The sequence below is a fragment of the Acomys minous genome (genome assembly GCF_964271855.1).
Source record: "Acomys minous genome assembly, chromosome: 8".
NCBI lineage: Eukaryota > Metazoa > Chordata > Mammalia > Rodentia > Muridae > Acomys > Acomys minous.
In genome coordinates, this window is record NC_140489.1 from 15,847,979 (window position 1) to 15,869,682 (window position 21,704).

The window sequence follows — 21,704 nt, forward strand, 5'->3', positions numbered from 1 at the left end:
AGCTGTCCTAGGCTCTCCTCCACCAACAGTCCAGTCCCCTGGGCACACAGAACTGAATGTCCCTTTCCCCACTCAATCCAGGAGGCCCCAGAACAACAGCATGAGGGACAGTTGGTGCTGCGCATCCAGCCCATGTGAATCCTTAATAGTAAGTCTTGCCCCAGCCTCCTCCTCTGCCTGACTCCTCAGGAGTCGCCAGCCTACCACCTAGCTCAGAACACTCTCTATGTGAAGGACTCTGAAGCACTCAACTGCAGCTGTGACAGAGCCAGAGAAGGAAAACAGTCTTCCTCTGAGCTCTTGCCACACAGTGGGCCTCCAGGTGAGTGCTGGGCATGTTGACCTGGTAGTCTGCTCCAACTACGGGCACCCTTCCAGACCTAGGCTGACCCTGGGCCTCCTACACTCTGGTCTCTGTTGACAGAGGGTCTGGGGACAGAGTGACCTGCTCCTCTTGTACTTCCTTACCTGTCTCTTAAGCAATAAACACCTCTGGAGTCTGAGCCCAGCCACATACCTTGACTAGGATTGAATGACCCCCTAATGCAACCATTAGTTCTGACTGATCAAAACATAGTTCCTAGAGATCCTTGCAACAGTCCAAGATCTTCATTCTTTTTCTTTCTGGGTTGATCCTTCTGTATCATGAAGCCTTTGATCTGCTGGGAATTCCAGAAAACAAGGGCAAGTGTGTTTATTAGCTCCTCTGATAACCTGGTTGCCCTCTGCCCCCTGCCCCCTGCCCCCTGCCCCCTCCTTCCTCTTTCTTATCTGAGTCCATGACCCCATCTTTCACCTTTGGTGCCTTCCTGGTTCCCTGGCCTGTGTTCACTGCCATGTATCTCAGCTTACATCAGAGCAGATGTTTCTAGTGCAACAGACATGAAAGGCAGCGATGGCTAACCCCACTGTAGGTGAGTTGGGACATGTCCTGCAGTCTTTAGAGACACATTGGAGCAAGGCAGTCAAAGAAGGCACTAGCAAGGCAGGAGAAGATCTGAGAACCAAACAAGAAGGCTGGAAAGGCTGCATCTCAGGAGGAGCTATGGCCAGTTCAGATACTAGGGACTTTAAGGCAGACACTGAAACACACACACACACACACACATACACAAATACACACACACACACACACACACACACACACAAATAAACAAAGGTAGAGACATACCAAGGAGGTACAGCCTTTATAAATAAGACTATCAACTCACCATGAAAGAACAGCCATCATTCATCTATGTGTGCCAAACATCACAACTCCTGACACAGGCTGAACCAAGTGGACAGACCAATGGCAAGTCCATCTGTCCTCACAGTAGGATATTAACCAATAATCAACCAACAACCAGACAGATAATCAATAAGGGAGCTGAGACCAAAAAAAGCCATCTAGAACACTCCACCAACATCACACACACACACACACACACACACACACACACACACACACACACACACACACTGTTCTCCAATGCCTTTGGATTGTTCCCCAAGGCAGGTAGGGTGGGATTGGGGGGGTGCAGACATCAGGAAAATAGAAGGAGGACCATGAGAGGGAAAACAGCCTTTAAGGGAGAGAAGAAGGGAAGATTATAGCACACATGTGGTATGAAAGGGAACTGGGAAATACTGGAGAGAAGAAGGTTGAGAGTGGGGAGGAGAAGGAGAAGAGAAATGGGGTAAAGGGTGTCAACCAAGAGGTGGTAAGTATGAAGGCGCCTCAAGGAAACCTGCCACTTTGTGGGCCATTACAAAGGAGTATATTACATTTCACAGTACAATATTTGAAATTCAAATATAAGTAAAGAAAAATGAGGTGTCATAAAAACAGCCCATGAACAAACAGAAAATGGTGATAAATTTAACAAAGACCATTGGGTTAGTTCTTTGGTTGGTTGGGTGGTTGGTTAGTTGGTTGGTTGGTTGGTTTTTTTGAGACAGGGTTTCTCTGTGTAATAGCCTTGGCTGTCCTAGACTTGCTTTGTAGATCAGTCTGGCCTCAAACTCGCAGAGATCTACCTGCTTGTGCCTCCCAAAGACCATCGTTTTAAAGATTTCCTTCAAATACATTCATCAGTAAACAGGAAGCAGTGAGTAGAAAACCCAATAATATAAGCAAGCAAACTTTTTAAAAAGAAAATAGAAACATAAAGAAAAAGAAAACAGAAATGGACAATGGAAATTTGTAAGATGTCCTAACTTTTTGCAATTAAAAAATACGATAAATCCAATTAATAGCATGCTATTGTCAATTCACCTGTCAGCACAGACACATGACACTGGTGTTCAGTGTCATGAGCAGATGAGAAATTGTCTTGCTATGTGAAGAAAGGGAAATCTGGGCAACATCACCAGGTTGACAACTTGGCAAGATCTATTAAAAGTAAAAGGAAAACTCTCTCACTTTCAACTCAGGAAGCACACCCATAGGAACCTACCACACATCGACCTGTTAACACACAACATGAAAGTAAACCATGATATTCTTTTTCATTGCAGCACCATTCAAAAAGGAAAAAGTCCACATGGAACCCTTTTTTATAACTTAGTGCATCCCTGAAATGAAGCATGATACAGCATCTTTACACGGCTCTGTGTGAGGCTGGGGAGCTGTCTCAGTAAGTAAAGAGATTGCTATGCGAGCATGAGGAGCCTAGTTTGTGTTTCCAGAACCCACGTAAAAGCCACATGTGGTAGAATGCACAGCTCCAGCACTAGCACTCCTACTGAGAGACGGGAAGTGGGAACAGAGAGAATCCAGGAGTTTGATAGCCCCTTAACTTAACAGCAGCCAATAAAAGACAATGTTTCAAAGAAATAGAAAGGAAAAAGAGACACTTAGGGTCGTCCTCTGACTTCCATGCGTCTTCAGCCCCAGACATATGTATCACATATACATGCAAGATTTTCTTTAAAGGTCCTATGGAGGCTAACGTGGAGAGATTACTAAAAGCTAAAGAAAGTCTAGTGGAAAAAAAACAAGAGCCCACATGTTAATTCTCGTGCCAACTATTTACTAAGCATGTATTATGTGCCAGGCACTGGTGTGCCATCTGGAACAAGACAGACCAAAGAATATGTTTATAGGAAGGATGTCACTGAGGGATTTGGACACAAGCGTGCTCAGCTGGAGACGGGGAGTGCCAGGGTAAAGAGCCTGCTCAGATGCAGTGGTCAAAAAGACACTCCTCAGTGGTTGATTTGGCCACTGGTAAGATGGCATCTAAGACCTGAGACAGGTAAAAAAGTGATCTGTGTGGGTGTTGGGAGGACAAGCATACAGGAAGAGGACAGAGGTGTGTTTGCCATGGTTGAGGTTAGCGAACAGGCAGTTTTCTCAGGGCAGTGGAGACTGTGTGGGGGTGGGCAGAGACCGTTTCACTTTCTTCTCTAACATTTAAAAACACAACCATTAATTTAAGAAGTAAATGGAATGAGTGCTGGGGAAATAAAGGAGCAGAGGGGCCAGGATTGTCCAGGAGGAAGGATGCTCCAGGGGCCAGGATGTTATAGCAGGCATGAAGCTCCAGGGCCCAGAGCGCTCCAGGAGGCAGGGTACTCCAGAAGGTCAGGATGCTCCAGGGTCCAGGATACTCCAGAAGGCCGAATGCTCCAGAGGAGAGGATGCTTCAATAGTCAAAGTTCTTCAGGAGGCCAGAATGCTCCAGGAGGTAGGGTGTGTCAGGAGGCCAGGATGCTCCAGGAGCCCAGGATGCTCCAGGGGCAGGATACTCCAAGAGAAGAGGATGCTCCAGAGGAAGGATGTTCCAGAGGCCAGGATACTTCAGGGGTCAGGATGCTCCAGGAGTCAGCATGTTCCAGGAGGCAGTATGCTGCAGGAGGCAGCTCTTTTTTTTTTTTTTTAAAGGAATAGAGCTCTGGCCTGCAGGAAGTAACATTGTCCAGTTACCAGGAGAGGGTCTAGTGGTTTTGGAGAGCTTTGAATTAGTCTTCACTGAAGGACTTCACAAAGCCTTTAAAATGTTCCCACCCAGTGGGGAAAGAGAATGCAATGTTCCCCCAAGTGTCCTGATCATGGAGGGAGCTACTCCAACCCTCCTCCGCCATTGCAATGGAGACACTCACACAATGCTGTGCTTGAAAGGCAAGAGGAAGTGGGATCTGTGAGTTCAAGGTCAGCCTGGTCAACAGAGAGAAAGAATTGTTTTCAATATTATTTTTAAGTGGTGTGTGTGTGTGTGTGTGTGTGTGTGTGTGTGTGTGTGTGTGTGTGTTTTCTCACTCTAGCAGTAATGAAGTGGAGTCAGATGGGGAGGCAAGACTAAAGGTAGCAGACACCAACTTCCTACCCATATGTTCTTCTATCTGCGTGCATGTTCCCTTGTGCTCAAAGACGGTGACATAGATGGCTTCAGAGGACCCTCTGTTCCTCACAGTCCGTGTGGAGAGACACTGATGTGATGGGACAAGAGCTGACATTCTTGGTTAAGAGTGACATCATCACAGTAGATGGTAGCACTATACTGTCCAGGACTGGCTTCCTCCCTCCTGGGCATTAACTACATGGAGGGCAACTGAGGGACAAGAGATGACAGCACCATCTGCAAGACTTGGTGGCCAGGACCCCAACCACCCAACCTCACTTCACCTTGAGCCTGTTAACATTAGCCCAGCCTCCAAGGCAGCAACAGGTCCCAGTCATTACCCTCACAAGATTGTTTTGTTCACCTTGTTGGCTAAGTCACTTCTCCTTCTTACTTGGTTTTCCACATCAATCCTGTTTAATCCTCCATAAACGTACAGGTTTTTATGTTATGGTGCTGGGGAAGGAACAAAGGTCTCCTGCATGCTAGGCTACTTCTCCACCCCTGAGCTACATCCCCAGCCCAATACATAGCATTAATCTCTATGGCTACCTAATGGAATAGACAGAAACTGGAAAACTGAGTGGGAACAAAAGTGCTGTGCAAACACCATGAGTTGTCAGCCCCAGGGGGTGCCACAGGGTACCATCTTGAGCCACTTTAATAACTGTGTCAGGAAGACTGCTTCTAAGAGGACATTTCTTCTTGGTGGGCATTTGCTATTTCTGGTCATCTTTTGAGGGAGACTGCTAGTCAGTGTTCCAGGAAATTAGGCTTTGAATTCCATTAAATCAACCAAGCAATCAACCTTTAAGCCTCTTGTACTAAGTTATGCATTCAATCAGTCATCTTGTACCATATGTCCCTGCAAGCCAGACTTGGGTCACACACTGTGCTCTGTGTGGGATCCATAAAGGCTCAGGGAGTTCATTCTGAATTACAAACTTCTTTGAAGTAAGAGACGAGGGTTTTATAGATTTTTCTGCTGTCCTATTGTCTGTTTAGAGGATTGTCCTTGGGGCAGGGGTCGCTGTGGACAGTGATGTATGTTGTGCACTGTATATGGGTACCTGCTTTGGGTGGTATGCCATGACAATATTTCACAGTATTTTTATACATTTGAGAATATCCATAATAATACATCTCTTGTTGTGCTACATATGAAGAGACAGGTGTTGCTGTGGGTTGGATTATATTTCACATGTTGCAATTCTAACCTCCAGTAACACAGAATGAGGCTATAATTGTGGTAACCAGATCTTCATAGAGGAAAACAAGTGAAAATGGATATAGTGGGCACATTTTAACCTAATCTATATTCTTATAAAAAGGGGGCACATGAAGGTGAAGAATGGGTAAGCCACTTGAACAGAGGTTGGATGCTACATGGGGCTGCTGAGAAGTCATCATGAATATGAACACGAAGCACCTGTCAGCCAAGGCCAGGTCTGGGCATGCATGGCTGAGTAATCAATTCTGTCAATAGCAGTTCTGCCTCTGGAAACGTGCAAGGCAATGGAGTCCAGGTGTTGAGCCACCTGTTTGTGGTATTTCACCTGTGGCCACAACGTCAGAGTAACATAGATTCTTTCATCTAGTCTTCAGAGAAGGAGGAACCTGGGGCTAGCCGTGTCTCCTCAGGTCTTTGTACTTGAACTGGAGTGTTCAGTGGACTCGGTGGCATGGACACTCCTCTTGCAAAGGCGGGTACCTGGAGATGAGCTTGTACTAATCTCTGCCTTGGGGGATCAAGCAATGAAACAGTGTCATTCCCTGGGAGCTCAAGGGAAACTCATGTCCAGAACTGAGGCAATCAATAACCTGGAGGGTTTTTTTTTTTTTAAGATTTATTTATTATTATGTATACAGTGCTCTGCCTGCATGTACACCTGCATGCCAGAAGAGGGCATTAGATCTTATTATAGATGGCTGTGTGTGAGCCACCATGTGGTTGCTGGGAATTGAACTCAGGACCTCTAGGAGGAACAGACAGTGCTTGTAACCTCTGAGCCATCTCTCCAGCTCCCAATAAGCTGGAGTTTTACCATTGCTGACTTTGGACACCCAGTGGAATTCCCCAAATAAGGACATTCAAGAATAAGTGTCCTGGGTTGGGGTTCATTCATGAGCTGTGTCTTGTTGGCTAATACACTTGAACCCCTCTTGGCCGTTCACAAAGGCATGGGGACTCAGAGCTCCTTCTAGGGTTTCGGGGGAGGCTTTTGAACATGGTCCTGCACGTAAAGCTCCAGGTCTGCAGCAGGTGCTCAAGCCCTGGGGCCACCACCCTGAAAGAACATTGAGATAAGGCAGGTGAGGTTGAGTAAACTGGCTCGAAGGCTTGTTAGTTCAATAAATAAGAGCAGGTGAAAGTCAGCAGCACGTGGGTGTCTGTGTGTAGAGATCAGAAGCAACGTTCAGTCACTCTCAGGTGTTTATGCCATTGGCCATCCTGAGAACTGGTTATGGCTTCCCAGCAGTGTCCAGATAAGGCATGGCAGAGAAGAGAGAGTAGTTTCTGGTGTGGAGCATACGCGAGACTCTAATTCTCATTCAGCCTGTGGTAGGGTGGGCCTTGGTGAGGACCAGGTTCTTCCAGCCTGTGCTTCCTCATCGCCACGGTGAGAGCTCTGACCTCTACAAATGTCAAGCCGGAGTCTATGTTCCTGTCCTCCTGCTCGTATGCCCATGGCAGACATCACTAAGCATCATGGCTCTATTTCTTGTCTGGTTAAACAGTTCCAGAATCCCTACCACAATAATCCTCCAGGATGCACCACATAGGATTCAAGATGGCGTCCCAGATGGAGACAGCTTACCAAGTTGTCCTAACGATTCCTAAAGCACTTCCCAGGTGTTGGTTGTCTGGGTCTATTTGTCTTTGCTAGAAATCGACGTCATTAGGCATCTCCCAAGCCCTCCCTCCTGCCCTTACCCCTGCCGTTACCCCCACCCCATGCTCACGCAGTTACATGCAGATGTGTACATGGCAATGTGGAGGCCAGAAAGCCAGGTGTCTTCCTCAATCACTCTGTCTCAGTAAAATTCTCTGCCTGAACCTGTACCTCAAAATTTCAGGTAGACAGGCTACCCAGTGAGCTCCAGGAATCTACCCATTTCTGCCTTCAACCAGTACCAGGGTTACAGGTGTATGTTACAACACCCAGCTTTAACATGGGTGCTGGGGAATCTGAACTCAAGTCCTCATGCTTGTGTGGCAAACACTTTACTGACTAAGCCTCACCCTCACCCTCTCCCAAGGTTTTCATGAGGTGAATATTTAGCCTTTTTATTAGCTAGGCTCCTTCATCAAGACCTACTGTTCTGTCCTCCTCTTTCAACTCATATATCTATTGTACTTTCTAGGACCAGCATCCACATCTTAGTATACCCCACCCCTTATCCCTTTTGTGATACCTGGATATCTAAGCTATTTTGAACAGGACTACAAGCTCACCATACTCACACAGGAGTTGAGTCTCCAGAGTCATCTGTTAATGAGACAAACATCATCCAAACAAAACCTAACTCTGAGGCCTAAAGATAAACCCTTTGAAAAGTGATTAGGGCTAGATAAGGTCATTAGAGCAGAGCTCCCAAGACTGAATTCTTATGGCTTTATAAGACATAGGGGAGAGACCGGACTTGAAGACATAGACACAGACTCCTTGTGGCGTGATATCAGTAGTTGCTTCAGGACATGGACAACAAAGGAATGTGCAGAACTGAGCCAGTGCCAGCAATATGTCCCTGACCCCTCAAATCAGTGAACTAAGTAATTCTCTCTCTCTCTCTCTCTCTCTCTCTCTCTCTCTCTCTCTCTCTCTCTCTCCCTCCCTCCCTCCCTCCCTCCCTCCCCCTCCCTCCCTAAATAACCTAACCTGCCTTGGGCATTTTATTATGATAATGACAAATGCATCTCAGAGTAGGATTTTTACAGATGGTTTCACATGCCCTCTGCCCACCTCCCAGTCATGGTTAGCAGATCACAGCGCTCTCCCACAAAGAGACAGATTCCCAGATGCATCCTCAGCCCACTCTGCCAGGCAGTGGCGTATCAGATGAGAACAGCTGCCCATCTCATCCTTAGAGAAATTTCCCAAATAAACCCCATGGCAAACTATTAAAGCAAGAACAGAGCTGAGCGTGTATATGACTGGCTGACTGGAAGGTGCTCAGATCTAACATGGTGGCTATGAAGACGTTCAGGCACCTGAGAGCCTCCCCAATCCTCAGTGTTCTGTTCCTCTTCCAGCCTTTGAGACAACCCAAAATCTGCTGGTTCCCAGGCAGTTGCTCACTATAGCAAAAAGAACATGAGCCCGGGTGCCACATCATCCAGCTTGGCAAACTTGCCTTGGTTTGTGCTGTTTGCTTTGAACAAGTCACTCAAACTTTCCTCGCCTTACCTGCAAAACACAACTACTGCCTCTTGGGGGGAGGCCCTGGCAGACAAATGAGTCAGAGCGGCTGCTTCCTTGCTCAGAATATTAACCTGCTGCTGCTTGTGCTCCTATGTAGAGGGAGAACATGCTGTTCATGCCTGAAGGCATGCAAAAGGGAGCAAAGATGATGTAGTGGACAAATGCTGCACTAACACACCGGCTGGGAGGCCTTTGAGCCAGGTCACTTGGACTGCATCCCTTGTGCCTGCTTTCTGCCTATGAGGAGCCTGTCCATCCTTCATGTCCAGCTTAGAGCCTCCTGGGGGAGCAGGCTTCATCTTAATGAATGCTAGCTGAATTCTGAGAGTTCAAGGGGAACATGAACAACTCAGGACTCTGATGCAGGGCCAGCGCAGGGAATGGTTAGGAGCCTGGGTCTCTACTTGGCTTGAGTCTCGGTCTCTGTTGTCTCTGTTTCTCTGTCTCTTTGTGTGTGTCTCAGTGTCTCTGTCTCTGACTCTCTTTCACTCCACTTAGCGGCCTAGCTCCTTTACCTACACACACTACTCTCTGTCTTCTTCAAACATACCCAACAACCTCAGAAACCCACCTGCAATGAGTTACCCACGCACTCTCTCTCAACAATAGTAGAAGTCTATCTGCCCCTAACCACAAAGTTCTATTCAACTACATTTCCAGTGTGCTGGGATAGGAAGACCAGAAAGGCTGATCTGACTTGAACTGAACATGTGCAATAAGGCAAACTGTACTTCAAGTGAACTTTCACCTTATTTACCATCTAATGCATATACATAATCGGCCTTACACATGAGTAGAATCAGATGCATGTGGAAAAAAATATGAGCAGGAGGGAATGCATGATCTAATCCATCAGTCAAAATAAAGCACCACCCAAACTATACCCCTGAGTAACCATCCCCACCCTCCCTTAGACTCCACAAAAAGAGACCCCAGGCTACAGCCAGAGGCTCTTGAATACGTCCACTCTTGTGGTGCACTGTGAAACTTAACTGTGTACCCCTCTACAACCTGCACTGTGGTTTCTCTCCAGATAAAGTTAGCCTATTGCTTTGCACACCTGTGTGCGCCAACTTTCAATTCTTTGGACAAGTGAGCAAGAACACAGAAACAGCTGGCCAACAGCCCAACAGCCACGACCAGTTCTTTTATCCAGCCTAGTGTTTCCCTAGTCCAGAGTCATTCGCGCACCCTCACCATGGTCCCAGAGGTGTCTGAGAGTGGACACAGTGGGGACACATGCTCTCAAATGACACCCGGCTTACTGAAAAGAGTGACCTAGTCTGTTTTTCCCTAATCCCTTCTCAACGCTCAGCTACGGTTCAGTTGGTGAAGGGCTTGCCTTCTAAGTATGAGAACCAGAGTTGAACTCCCCCCTGAACCTATGTACAAAAAAAGCTTGCCATCCTAACATCAAACCAATCTGATGGAGTCATGTTCTCAGCCAGGTTGAGGCTCCTATTCCCAGCTGACCCTTAGCTGTTTCACACTGACCAAATAAAAGGAGGGAGGGGTGGAAAGATTCCCAAGGAACAACACTGCTATTGTCCTGCTTTACTCCCCACATACATGCACATGCATGTGCACCTACACACACAAACACACAGAGTGGAGGGAACTGGGCCAGTGCCTGGGAAGAAGGTAGACTCACTTCCTTGTGTTTGAAGCATTGCAGAAATAAAAGGCAGGTATGCTCTGGCTCGCTTGTGGTCTGTCTCTGGGTCTGTAGCACACGGCCTCCATATGGCTTCCGGGCACAAAATGTCCTTTTGAGTACTTGACTTTTTTAGATGTTTTCTTCTTACTTTATTTCCCCCAGCATAAGCAACAAGGAAAAAAACTGCGTATTCAAGGCGGGCAACATCATGCGCATAATCATAGCGAAACACTGACCGTACTCAGCTAGTGAGCCCAGCCTGCCAGCGCCCGTAACAGGTCCCATTGTGCATGTGTGGCAGAAACACTTTGGAAACCTCCACTCAACAATTGCAAGTACACAGTGTAGCATAACCACCTCCAGCTCCAGGTGGCATGACAGAAAGCCAGAAATATCCATCCTGCTCAAGCCAAACAGCACCTACCATTGCTTCTCCCTCCCAGCCTCTGGCAGGCACTATTATCAGGAGTGTGACTATTTGGGTCTCCTGACAAGATGTGTGAACAAATGAAATCACCTGGTGTCCTTTTGAGACACACACAAAGAAAGAAAGAAAGAAAGAAAGAAAGAAAGAAAGAGAAAAGAAAAAAGAAAACATGGCTTTCAGTCTGTGCTAGGACCTTTGAAATCCAAGACCAGGCAGAGCGAAGGAAGACATGGAAACCATGCTAAGCTGAAGCTCGCACAGACAGAATCTTTTCTTCAGATGAGCTGGGGCAATTGAAGCCTCTCTATGAGAAAAAAACACTATAGCTCAAGAACCCTGAGCTTTTAGAAACAGTATGGCTTTGTGTCCTATCCCTAACCTGCTAAGTGAAGAATGAAACTCGGTCAGTGCCAAGAGCCGCCCTGTTGAGGGGGCTCACTAGGCATATGGGCTGTCTAGGAGGTGATCTGGTGTTTGCAAGGTCTTATACCATGATGTACCCCGAAACTACTTCCAGCCTCTGACATGCTGTCAGGAGCCATTGATTTGGGAAAATCCAGGAGGCATGAGAGATCTCTGGAAGTGATCTGATATTTGCAAGGTCTGTATCGTGATGTGCCCCAGAATTGCTTCCAACCTCTGACTACCCTGTCAATTGTGCACTGCTGCATCTCTCTGAAATCTGGCATTAGAGCCGGGCACGGTGGCACGTGCCTTTAATCCCAGCACCCAGGGAGGCAGAGGCAGGTGAATCACTGTGAGTCTAAGGCCAGCTTGGTCTACAAAGTGAGTCCAGGACAGCCAGGACTACATTCATGGCCAGCCCGGTCTACAAAGCGAGTCCAGGATAGCCAAGATTACACAGAGAAACCCTGTCTCGAAAAACCAAAAATAAATACATCTGGCATTGGTGTGAATTGTTATTTTCTGGGTACTGACCAGCTCTAATTGAGACAACTTCCTAGAGGATCTTATTGAAGATGTACTTTTAGTTATCCAGATGAATTAATCCCTGATTATGGAATTCCTGATTTGGCTCAAATAGTTTTAAAAGTTAAAGTTAGTTTATGGCTGCAATAAATACCTTTGTGGACCTCCAGATGCCTCACTAGGATAGCCTACCAGCAGATTTGTGGCTTCAGATAAGCCTCCACCGCAGATGGCACCACGAATCCTGGTATTTGACCATAAATATAGCCAAATTTGTTTAAACTCCATGTGAACCTATGCCTATGTGGAATGAAGTTACCTAGAGATGTCTGAATTTACTCTGTTTCTTAGAATGAAAGACAGACAAAATTATTGTCCTGAGCTCACAACGAACTAAGAGATAGCTGGATAATGTATAGTCAGGTCCGTCCTAACTGATAAGTTGTATACTCTTGTAAGTTTCTGACCCTATTAACCTTAGACCCTGTCAATCTTTGTCATTTTGAACTCACCATGAACTTATGTAATGGATACATAGATAAGAAATGTTTAGATTTAAAACATGTAACCTGTTGTATTTTTAGAATGCATCTGTTTTGTGATTAATTGTACTGTTTTGACTATGAGGTAATTCCCTGTTCTCAGAAGTATAAGTATGGTCTTCTACAATAAACGAAAAGGAGAGAGTGAGAGAAAAGTTGAGGAGAAAAAATGAAGCAGCTCAACTTCAGTTGAAGTTAAGATGCCCGACTTCATCCACCTTTTCTCCTGATCCTCTTCTCTTGAATGTATGTGTGTGAGTGGTTTATTTTCTATCTCCCTCTTACTTCTTATTTCTCTGTAGATTCGCAAATAAGTTAGCAGACTCAGGGCCATCAGCCTTCTATAGCTATCAAGCCTAAGTTTACACCAACTTATTGGAGATCTCCGTAAAGAGGCCTATCTACAGATCAAAGAGCCTCCTTTTAGGACCCCGTGCAGTTTCTAGCCAGAAGCCGCTTTTACAGCCTCAGCCATAGGAAAAAAGGTGGTCAGTTTAAATTCTCCTCAGCCGCGGTACAGCCAGTCCCTAGCGAAGAAACCTTGGGCTCCTTTTCCCTTTCCTTCCTTTTTCTTCTTTCAATCCTGAACGGTTGCCTGAGCCATCAGCTCTGGCCACCCAAGAGATAAAGTGAACAAGAAGGGCACCCGCGATCCAACACCAGAGAGAAACTATCCTGGACCCTCACCAGAGCACCAGCCGGGCATTAACAGGTCAGCACCACTTCAGCAGTCACTGAGCCAAAACTCTCAGAGTCTGACCTTGTGGTTTATTTTTCTTAGGCATTTAAACACAGCAAAACCTTGGGGGAAAGGTTTGCACATGACAATTATTACAATAAAGCTATGTATGCATAGCTACATGGACACTTCCTTCCAAAGTAGCAAAGTACCTGTGACCTCTACAACACAAATGAGTTCTCTTGGCTGAATGAACAGTGCTCAGGACCAGGGCCTAGGGAGAAGGGACTTGGAATGAGCATAAAGGTAGAGTCTATTAATGGAGGATGAAAAATACATGGGACCCTTTTCATAAGGATGGGTTCTATTGACTGAAAGATAAAGCTGATGATTAGGATTTGGGAGGACACATGAAGGTTGGCTCCATAGAATAGCCAAAACAATCACTAGGTTGTCAGCATGCACCCCAGCCTTCCAGGTGAGCAGCATCCGTCACCTCCTTCCCTTAAAGAAAATAGGTCCGCGTATTTTACAAGACTGGTTTCCCAGATGCTTTCTTTAAGCTGTGCCGCCTACATCTTTCAACAAAGTCATAGCCTCTCTGATGTCCCCAGTCTAGTTTTCAGAGCAAGCCCCCTGACCACCTCCCAACCTTGCCAAAAGGATGGAAAGAAATAGCCTTGAGGAGTCCCTGGCACAGACTGCCTGTTGCAGACAGGCAGCAAACACAGGGAGTCCCCTGGCTGGAGTGAATGATTAGGCTTTCAACTGTTTTCTTTTCTATCCCCCTGAGCAGCAGGAGATGGCTGTATTTCCCCAAATTCTCCATTCCTGTTGCTCTTGAGCTGGAAAGATTCAAGTACCTTGCCAGGGGCCTTCGTCTGTTCAACAAATACATGGACCTCTTGGGAATCACTCTGCAAAAACCACACATGACGGTCGCCACAGTGGGTTAACACTCTGTGGCCAGGCTCTTTGTGCTTAACACTGCATGTGGCTTCCCCTTCCTGGCTCGTTCAGGGAGGCACAGTGAGCATCCGTGGTGCTCTGTTAAGTCAAAGGAGGAAAGGAGGACTCACAACTCGAGCGCTGTCCTGCGCCTAGCTGTCCCTCTGAGGGGGCCGATCTGGGGAAATAAAAAGTTGGGCCCTCAATGCCACCACCCGCAGAGGGGACTGTCAGAACTTGGGTGCTCCAATGCTGGGTGTATCTATGCGATCTGATCCCCTGGTGACAGGAAGACCCCTTGTGGTTACTAGACAGTGGTATCATACAAAAACGGCTTGTGTTTGTCCTGTGTCCCACCCCCATCCCCACCCCCACTCCAGAGTTTAGGAAGTTAGGCCACAACAGAATGTGGAGTAGAGTCAAACTCCACTAGGGGGCTTTTTCTGGAACAGGGAGAGGGGGCTGTTAAAAACTGGCTGGCCAAACTACAGGGGAGACCCAGAGAGCAGATCCTGGACCCAGTGGCTAAATGTCCTGGCCTTCAGGTCACATTCTGTGAGTATGGTCTGAGGGTCATTTGGGGCATGAGCAGGAAATGGCTGCATGGAATCTGAGCCGGTGGGAGGAGAATGCTGCCGACCACCAGAGAAACAAGTTAATGAGTGACAGGCGAGGCAGGCTTCAGGGAAAAGGGTGGGAATGGATAGAGAACCTGGAAAAGATATATTCCAGAGGTGGAAATTCCAGGACTTGGTGGCTTGAGATGGGGGTAATAACAAGAAAGCTCTCCTCCTGGGAGGCAGGGCAGTGAACATGGTACAGACGATAGGAGCATAGGAGCATCTCAGGAGGACAAAGAGCTGAGGCTATACAACACACTGCTCCCCCAGAAACCCAGGCTGCCTCTCAGCCAGGAGCAGAGTGAGAAGAGGAAAACAGCCACAGTGTGGAGCCAGAGGTGGTGGCAGGGGTGCAGGCAGAGAAGAGAACAAGCCACGGTGTTCTAGAACTCTCAGAGAGACATAGATGGATGGTACTAGGCAGGATGATGCTCTGGGAAGCCTGGGCCCAGTGCAGCTTGAGAGTCAGTGTAACAGCTGCTGGGGATGGGGTTGGCAGAGCTCCTGCTCTCTCAGCACTGTGAACCTTGGTCTCCAAAGGCAGGGACACAGGGTAGAGGTGGCCATGGATGAGGATGGAGAGAAGAGGGAGACACTTCCGACTCCCAGTTCCTCCCCAGGTCACTTCTCCCTTCCCTCCACTTCCTACTGGAGGAGGCCAGCCAAAGTGTTCTCTTCATGGGAAAAGTGATGAATCCCAGTGGAGTCAAAATAGAAAGTCTACATCTTCCCTGAATTCTGACTTCTGCCCTCATGCCCTGAGCTGTATCAGGGCTATGAGGGTTATGTCCCTTGGAAGATTGGTTCAATAAAACAGCAAGTGTGAATGTTGTGAGGGTGTTCTTGGACAATGGGGCAGGCTGTCTCCCTGGGGGGACTTGGAGACTCTGCTGAGAGCAAGCTGGGAGCATGTTTATGAGACAGAGAGGTCAGGGCCATCCTTCCATCTCTGCTTGCTGGACTCCAGCCGGCCCGGTGGCTCACACAGTGTCAACTAAGCCTCTGTCTCTCCTTCAGCATGCACCTGAGAAGGAAAGGATACAGGAAATGCTTCTGGATCTCTTTGATGAAGGAAGCTACTGGAAATTGAGTTGTGTTAAAGGTCATCTTCAGGCACCATTTGGCAGCCATCGTGGATACAGAGACGTGTGTTAACAATGTAACATACTGTCTTGATCCTCAAATGGGATTCATCTTCTTACCGGCAGTTGTGTCAGATAGAGTTTTCAGAGGAATGGGCAGGCAGCCCAGGGCTGACAGTATGTCTCACTGTGAGAGATGGAAAACAGGTAGCTTCACTGCCAACTGATGCCAATGAGCAACAGTAAACATGCTGCTCAAGTTGATGGAAAATTGTAGGGACTTCAACTGCTCCTTAGGCCACCCACAGACACCATCACAGAACAGCTGGCTGCCTCTCCAATGCCTCACTTACTTCGTGCTCCAATTGGAGGGAATCTTAGTAGTAGGGCTCCTTCCTAACACACAGCTACCGTCTTTCATTCCAATTCACTCCACGCGTGTGATACTCCAGCAACACTTCAGCCCCACCAGGATGCACACCCAGAGAGTATTCCATTGCATCCCCTTTGCACAGGTTAATGCCCACAACCAGGTCCATCCCAGCTCTTTTGTTCTTATCCCTGGGCAAAAACATCCAACTCCATGCTGGAGGCTCAGCTGCAGGAAGCAGATGAAGACCATGTGCACATGCACGATCTCACTATACTCCCGAGTCTCGCCTCCTAGTCATCCTGTGGCTCTGGACAGTAACTCTGCTCAAGTAGGCCCTTCATTTACACTGTCTACCCTTATTCAATCTCTTCCTCACCCTTCCCTCTATAATCACTCTCATCTCCCTAGGACCTCACTTCTTTAACCAAGAACTACCATATATTTTGAACTATAAAACACAGCTGACTATAAGACGCACCCAGTTTTTAGATCAGCAAAACAAGAAAAACAGTAAAAACAGCAATCAGACCATAAGGCACACCCTAATTTCTGTGTCTTATGGTCCAAAAAATACGGTATGCTCTTCCTCCCCTGCCTCCCCTCCTGTGACATCAGGAGCCTGTCATATCCAGACTGAGGCCACTCCTCCATGAATTCCCTTGTTTCATTTTATCTCTCACCCAGACACTGACGCAGCTGTCCTCTTCTCAGACTCTCTAGGCACAAATCTTCCCTGTCACTAAGTTTTTGCCATCGGGATTCAAGTAAGCTCTTAACATAATCTGCCTTCATATTTGAACAGAGAGATTGATAAGTGCTAGACGGGTACCTAGGTACAGGTGATACACAGGCAAGTAGTATTGATGGAGATGATACAAAGATAATAAATAGTCTGTGAATAGATGCATAGAGGATAAAAATTGATAGATAACTGATAATATAGATGAATGATGGATAGGTGCACGGATGGATGGATGGATGGATGGATAGATGGACAGATAGATGATAGGTAGATAGTGATAGACAGACATTTATAAAACTGCTTATTCTCAATAACTCACTACAGGAACAACAGACCTAAGTGTCTCCAACAGAATCCCAAGAGATGGAAGAGAGACTCTCCGGTGTACTATAGAAGAAATAGATACATCAGTCAAAGAAATTGTTAAAGCTAAAAACTTCCTGGCACAAGACATGCAGGAAATCTGGGGTACTATGAAAATTTCTAAGCTATAAATAATAGGAATAGAAGAAGGTGAAGAATCCCAGCTTCAAGGACCAGAAAATATTTTCAACAAAGTTGTAGAAGAAAATTTCCCCAACCTAAAGAAAAAGATGCCTATAAATGTACAAGAAGTGTACAGAACACTAATTAGACTGGACAAGAAAAGAAAATCCTCCCACTACATAATAATCAAAACACCAAATCTATAGAACAAAGAAAGAATATTAAAAGCTGCAAGGGGAAAAGGCCATATAATGTAGAAAGGTAGACCTGTCAGAATTATACCTGACTTCTCATAAGTGACTCTAAAAGTCATAAAGCCCTGGACAGATGTCTTACAAACCACAAGAGACCACAAATGTCGTCCCAGAATACTATACAAAGCAAAACTCTCATTCACTATAGATGGAGAAAACAAGATATTCCCAGACAAAACCAAATTTAAACAAGATCTGGCCACAAATTCAGGCCTAAAGAAAATACTAGAAGGAAAATTCCATCCCAATGAGAGTAATTATAGCCAAGAAAACATAGGAAATAAACAATTCCACACCAGCAAAAGTAAAAGAAGGGAAGCACACACAAACAAACAAACACAACCACACATACACACACCACCACAACAACAACAACAACAGCAGCAGCAGCAGCAACAACAACAACAACAATAGGAATTAACATTTCATTAATGTCTCTCAACATCAATGGTCTCAATTCACCAGTAAAAAGATACAGGCTAACAGAATGGATGCAAAAACAAGATCCATCCTTCTGCTGCATACCTGAAACACACCTCAGCAACAAAGATAAACATTACCTCAGAATAAAAGGCTGGAAAAAGGTTTTCCAAACAAATGGACACAAGAAGCAAACAGGAGTAACTATTTATTAAAAACAGACTTTCAACCAAATTTAATCAAAAGAGATGAGGAAGGACATTTTATACTCTTGAAAGGAAATTCCACTAAGAGGATGTCTCAATCCTGGGCATCTATGCCCCAAAGGAAAGAGCACCCATATTCATAAAAGAAACACTACTAAAGCTTAAATCACATATTGAACATCACACATTAATAATAGGAGACTTCAGCACACCTCTCTCGTGAATGGACAGATCATCAAGACAGAAACTAAGCAGAGAAATAATGAAACTAACTAACATTATTAATCAATTGGCCATAAGAGGTATCTATAGAACATTCCAACCAAACACGAAAGAATATACTTTCTTCTCAACACCTCATGAAACTTTCTCCAAAGTTGACCACATACTCTGCCACAAAGCAAACCTCAACAGATACAAGAAATATGAAATAACACCTTGTATTCTGTCAGACTACCATGCATTAAAGCTGGACTCCAACAGAACGCCTATAAACTCATAGAAACTGAGCAACTCTGTACTCAATGACCACTGAATCAGGGTGGAAATAAAGAAAGAAATTAAAGACTTCTAGAATCCAGTGAAAATGAATGTACAACATACACACTCTTATGGGACACAATGAAAGCAGTGCTAAGAGGAAGGTTCTTAGCACTAAGTGCCTACATCAAGAAATTGGAAAGATCTCATATAAGCAATTTAAAAATACACCTGAAAGCTCTTGAACCAAAAGAAGCAAGCACAAGAAAGATGAGTAGATGGCAAGAAATAATCAAACTCAGGACAAGAACTTCAAGTCTCTGAAGAAAGAAATCAAAGAAGATATCAGAAGATGGAAAGGTCTCCCATGCTCAGGGACTGGTAGGATTAACATAATAAAAATGGCCATCTTACCAAAAGCAATCTACAGATTCATTGCAATTTCCATCAAAATTCCAACACAATTATTTACAGACCTTGAAAAATTCTCAACTTCATATGGAAAAACAAAACCTAGAATAGCTCAAATAAACCTATACAATAAAAGAACTTATGGATGTATCTCCATCCCTGATTTCAAGCTGTACTACAGAGCAACAGTAATTACAACTACACGGCTCTTGCAGACTGGTGGATCAACAGAATGAAACTAAAGACCCAGAAATAAATCCACACACCTATAGACACTTGATTTTTGACAAAGAAGCCAAAACTATATGATGGAAAAATGATACCATCTTTAACAAATGGTGCTGATCTAACTAGATGTCTACATGTACATATTTATCACCCTACACAAAACTCAAGTCCAAGTGGATCAAGGACCTTAACATAAAACCAGAAATACTAAATCTATTAGACGAGAAATTGGGGAAGAGCCTTGAACTCGTTAGCACAGGAGACAACTTCCTGAACAGAACACCAACAGCTCAGGCTAGAAGATCAACAATTAATAAATGGAACTTCTTGAATCTAAAAAGCTTCTGTAAGGCAAAGGACACTGTCAACAGAACAAAATTCAGCCTGAGAGGGTCAGACATTGCTAAAAGGCCCATGGTTAGAGCCATGTAGCCCCAGAGCCCATGGCTCCATGACAGAAGTCGCATAGCCCCAAAAGGCACTGGCTGACACCAGCCAATCCCAGTTGGAGTCACATAACAGGACGTTGCTGGTCCCAGAAAGACTGAGCCTACCAGATGATAATGTGACCATATATCGCCTAATTCCTCTGGACTGTAACTTGAGTGACTGGCCATTCAGCCCCAGCCTATCAGCTTATGCCCCCTATGATTGCGCCTTAGCCCACCCAATCAGATTAGAAGATAGCACACACTCTTAGAAGTCCCCTAGTTCTCTATAAAAAACACCTGTGCACCTTTGGCTGAAGTCACCACCATTTTGTATGGATGGTTGACTCCTGTATACAGGCTGTTTCTGGAGAATAAATTCTGTTTTTACATACTATTTGAGTCTAGGGTCTTCCTTCAGTGATTTTGAGACCCTTACAAGCCTACAGGCTGTGAAAAGATATTCACCAACTCTATGTCTGACAAAGGGTTAATATCCAAAATATATAAAGAACTGAAGAAATTAAACACCAACATAAAAAATAATCCAATTAAAAAATGGGATACAGAGCTAAACAGAACTCTCAACAGAGGAATCAAGAATGACTGAGAAACACTTCAAGAAATGCTCAATGCCATTAGACATCAGAGCAATGCAAATCAAAACAACTTTGAGATTCTGTTTTACACCTATCAGACTGGCTAAAATCAAAACCTCAAATGAGAACACATGATAGTGAGATGTGGAGAAAGAGGAACACTCTTCCATTGCTGGTGGGAGTACAAACTTGTACAACCACTTTGGAAATCAATTGGGGGCTTTCTCAGAAAATTGTAAATAGCTCTACCTCGAGATCCAACTATATCACTCCTGGGCATATAGCCAAAAGATGCTCCATTGTACAACATGTATATTTGCTCAGCTATGTACATAGCAGCTTTATTTGTAATTGCCAGAAACTGGAATGAGCCCAGATGGCCCTCAACCAAAGAATGGATTTAAAAAAAAACTGTGGTGCATTTACACAATGGACTGCTACTCAGGTATTTAAAAACAAGGAAATCATGAAATTTACAGGCAAACGGATAGAACTAGAAAAGAACATCCTGAGTGAGGTAACCCTAACCCAGACCCAGAAAGTCACACACATGGTAAGACTTCAATTACAAGCAAATATTAGCCAGATAGTATAACTATGCTACAATTCAAAGACCCAAAAATGTTAAGAAGGAGGACCCAAAGGAGGTTGGATGAATCTCACTGAGAAGGAGAAATAGAACAGACAGAGGAAATGCTTGAAGAGAAGGGACAGGACAGGAGAGGGAGTGCTGAGGGAAATAGTGGTGGGGATCTGATGTGAGGGGAGAGGTGCAGGAGAACAGAGGGTTTGCAAAGAGAAGAAAAACCATGGCCTGGGGCATCTCTGAGACAGGCTGGAGACCAAGGGCAGGATAGGCTCCTTGGAGGATATGGGGATAACTCTAGCTGAGATCTCTACTAGGGATGGACACAGAAAGTGAAGAGTCCACCCTCTAACCAGACAGGACTCCTAGTAGAGGAAGGAGAACATCAGCCCACCCACAAAAATTGCAACCCGAAATTTACCCTGCCCACAAGATGTGCAGGGATAAAAAAAAGAGCAGAGATTAAGGAAATGTCCAACTAACGCCTGGCCACACCAGGCAAGAGAGCCAACCCCTGACACTATTAATGGCACTCTGCTATGCTTGCAGAGGGGAGCCTAGCATAGCTGGCCTCTGAGAGGCCAGACCCAGCAATGGCACTGGGTGGAGTGCAGAAAGACTTGTGAAAGAGTGGGAAGGACAGAAGGACCAGGAGGGAACAGGAACTCCACATGAAGACCAACAGAGCCGACTAACCTGGGCCAGAGTGTTGCAGAGACTGAAAACCAACCAAGGACCACATATGTACTGGACCTAAGCCCCCTCATATATGTACCCAATGGGCCGCTGGGTCTTCATGGGGATCCCTTAGTAAGGGAAACAGAGGTTGTCTCTGACAAGAACTTTCTTTCATGCTT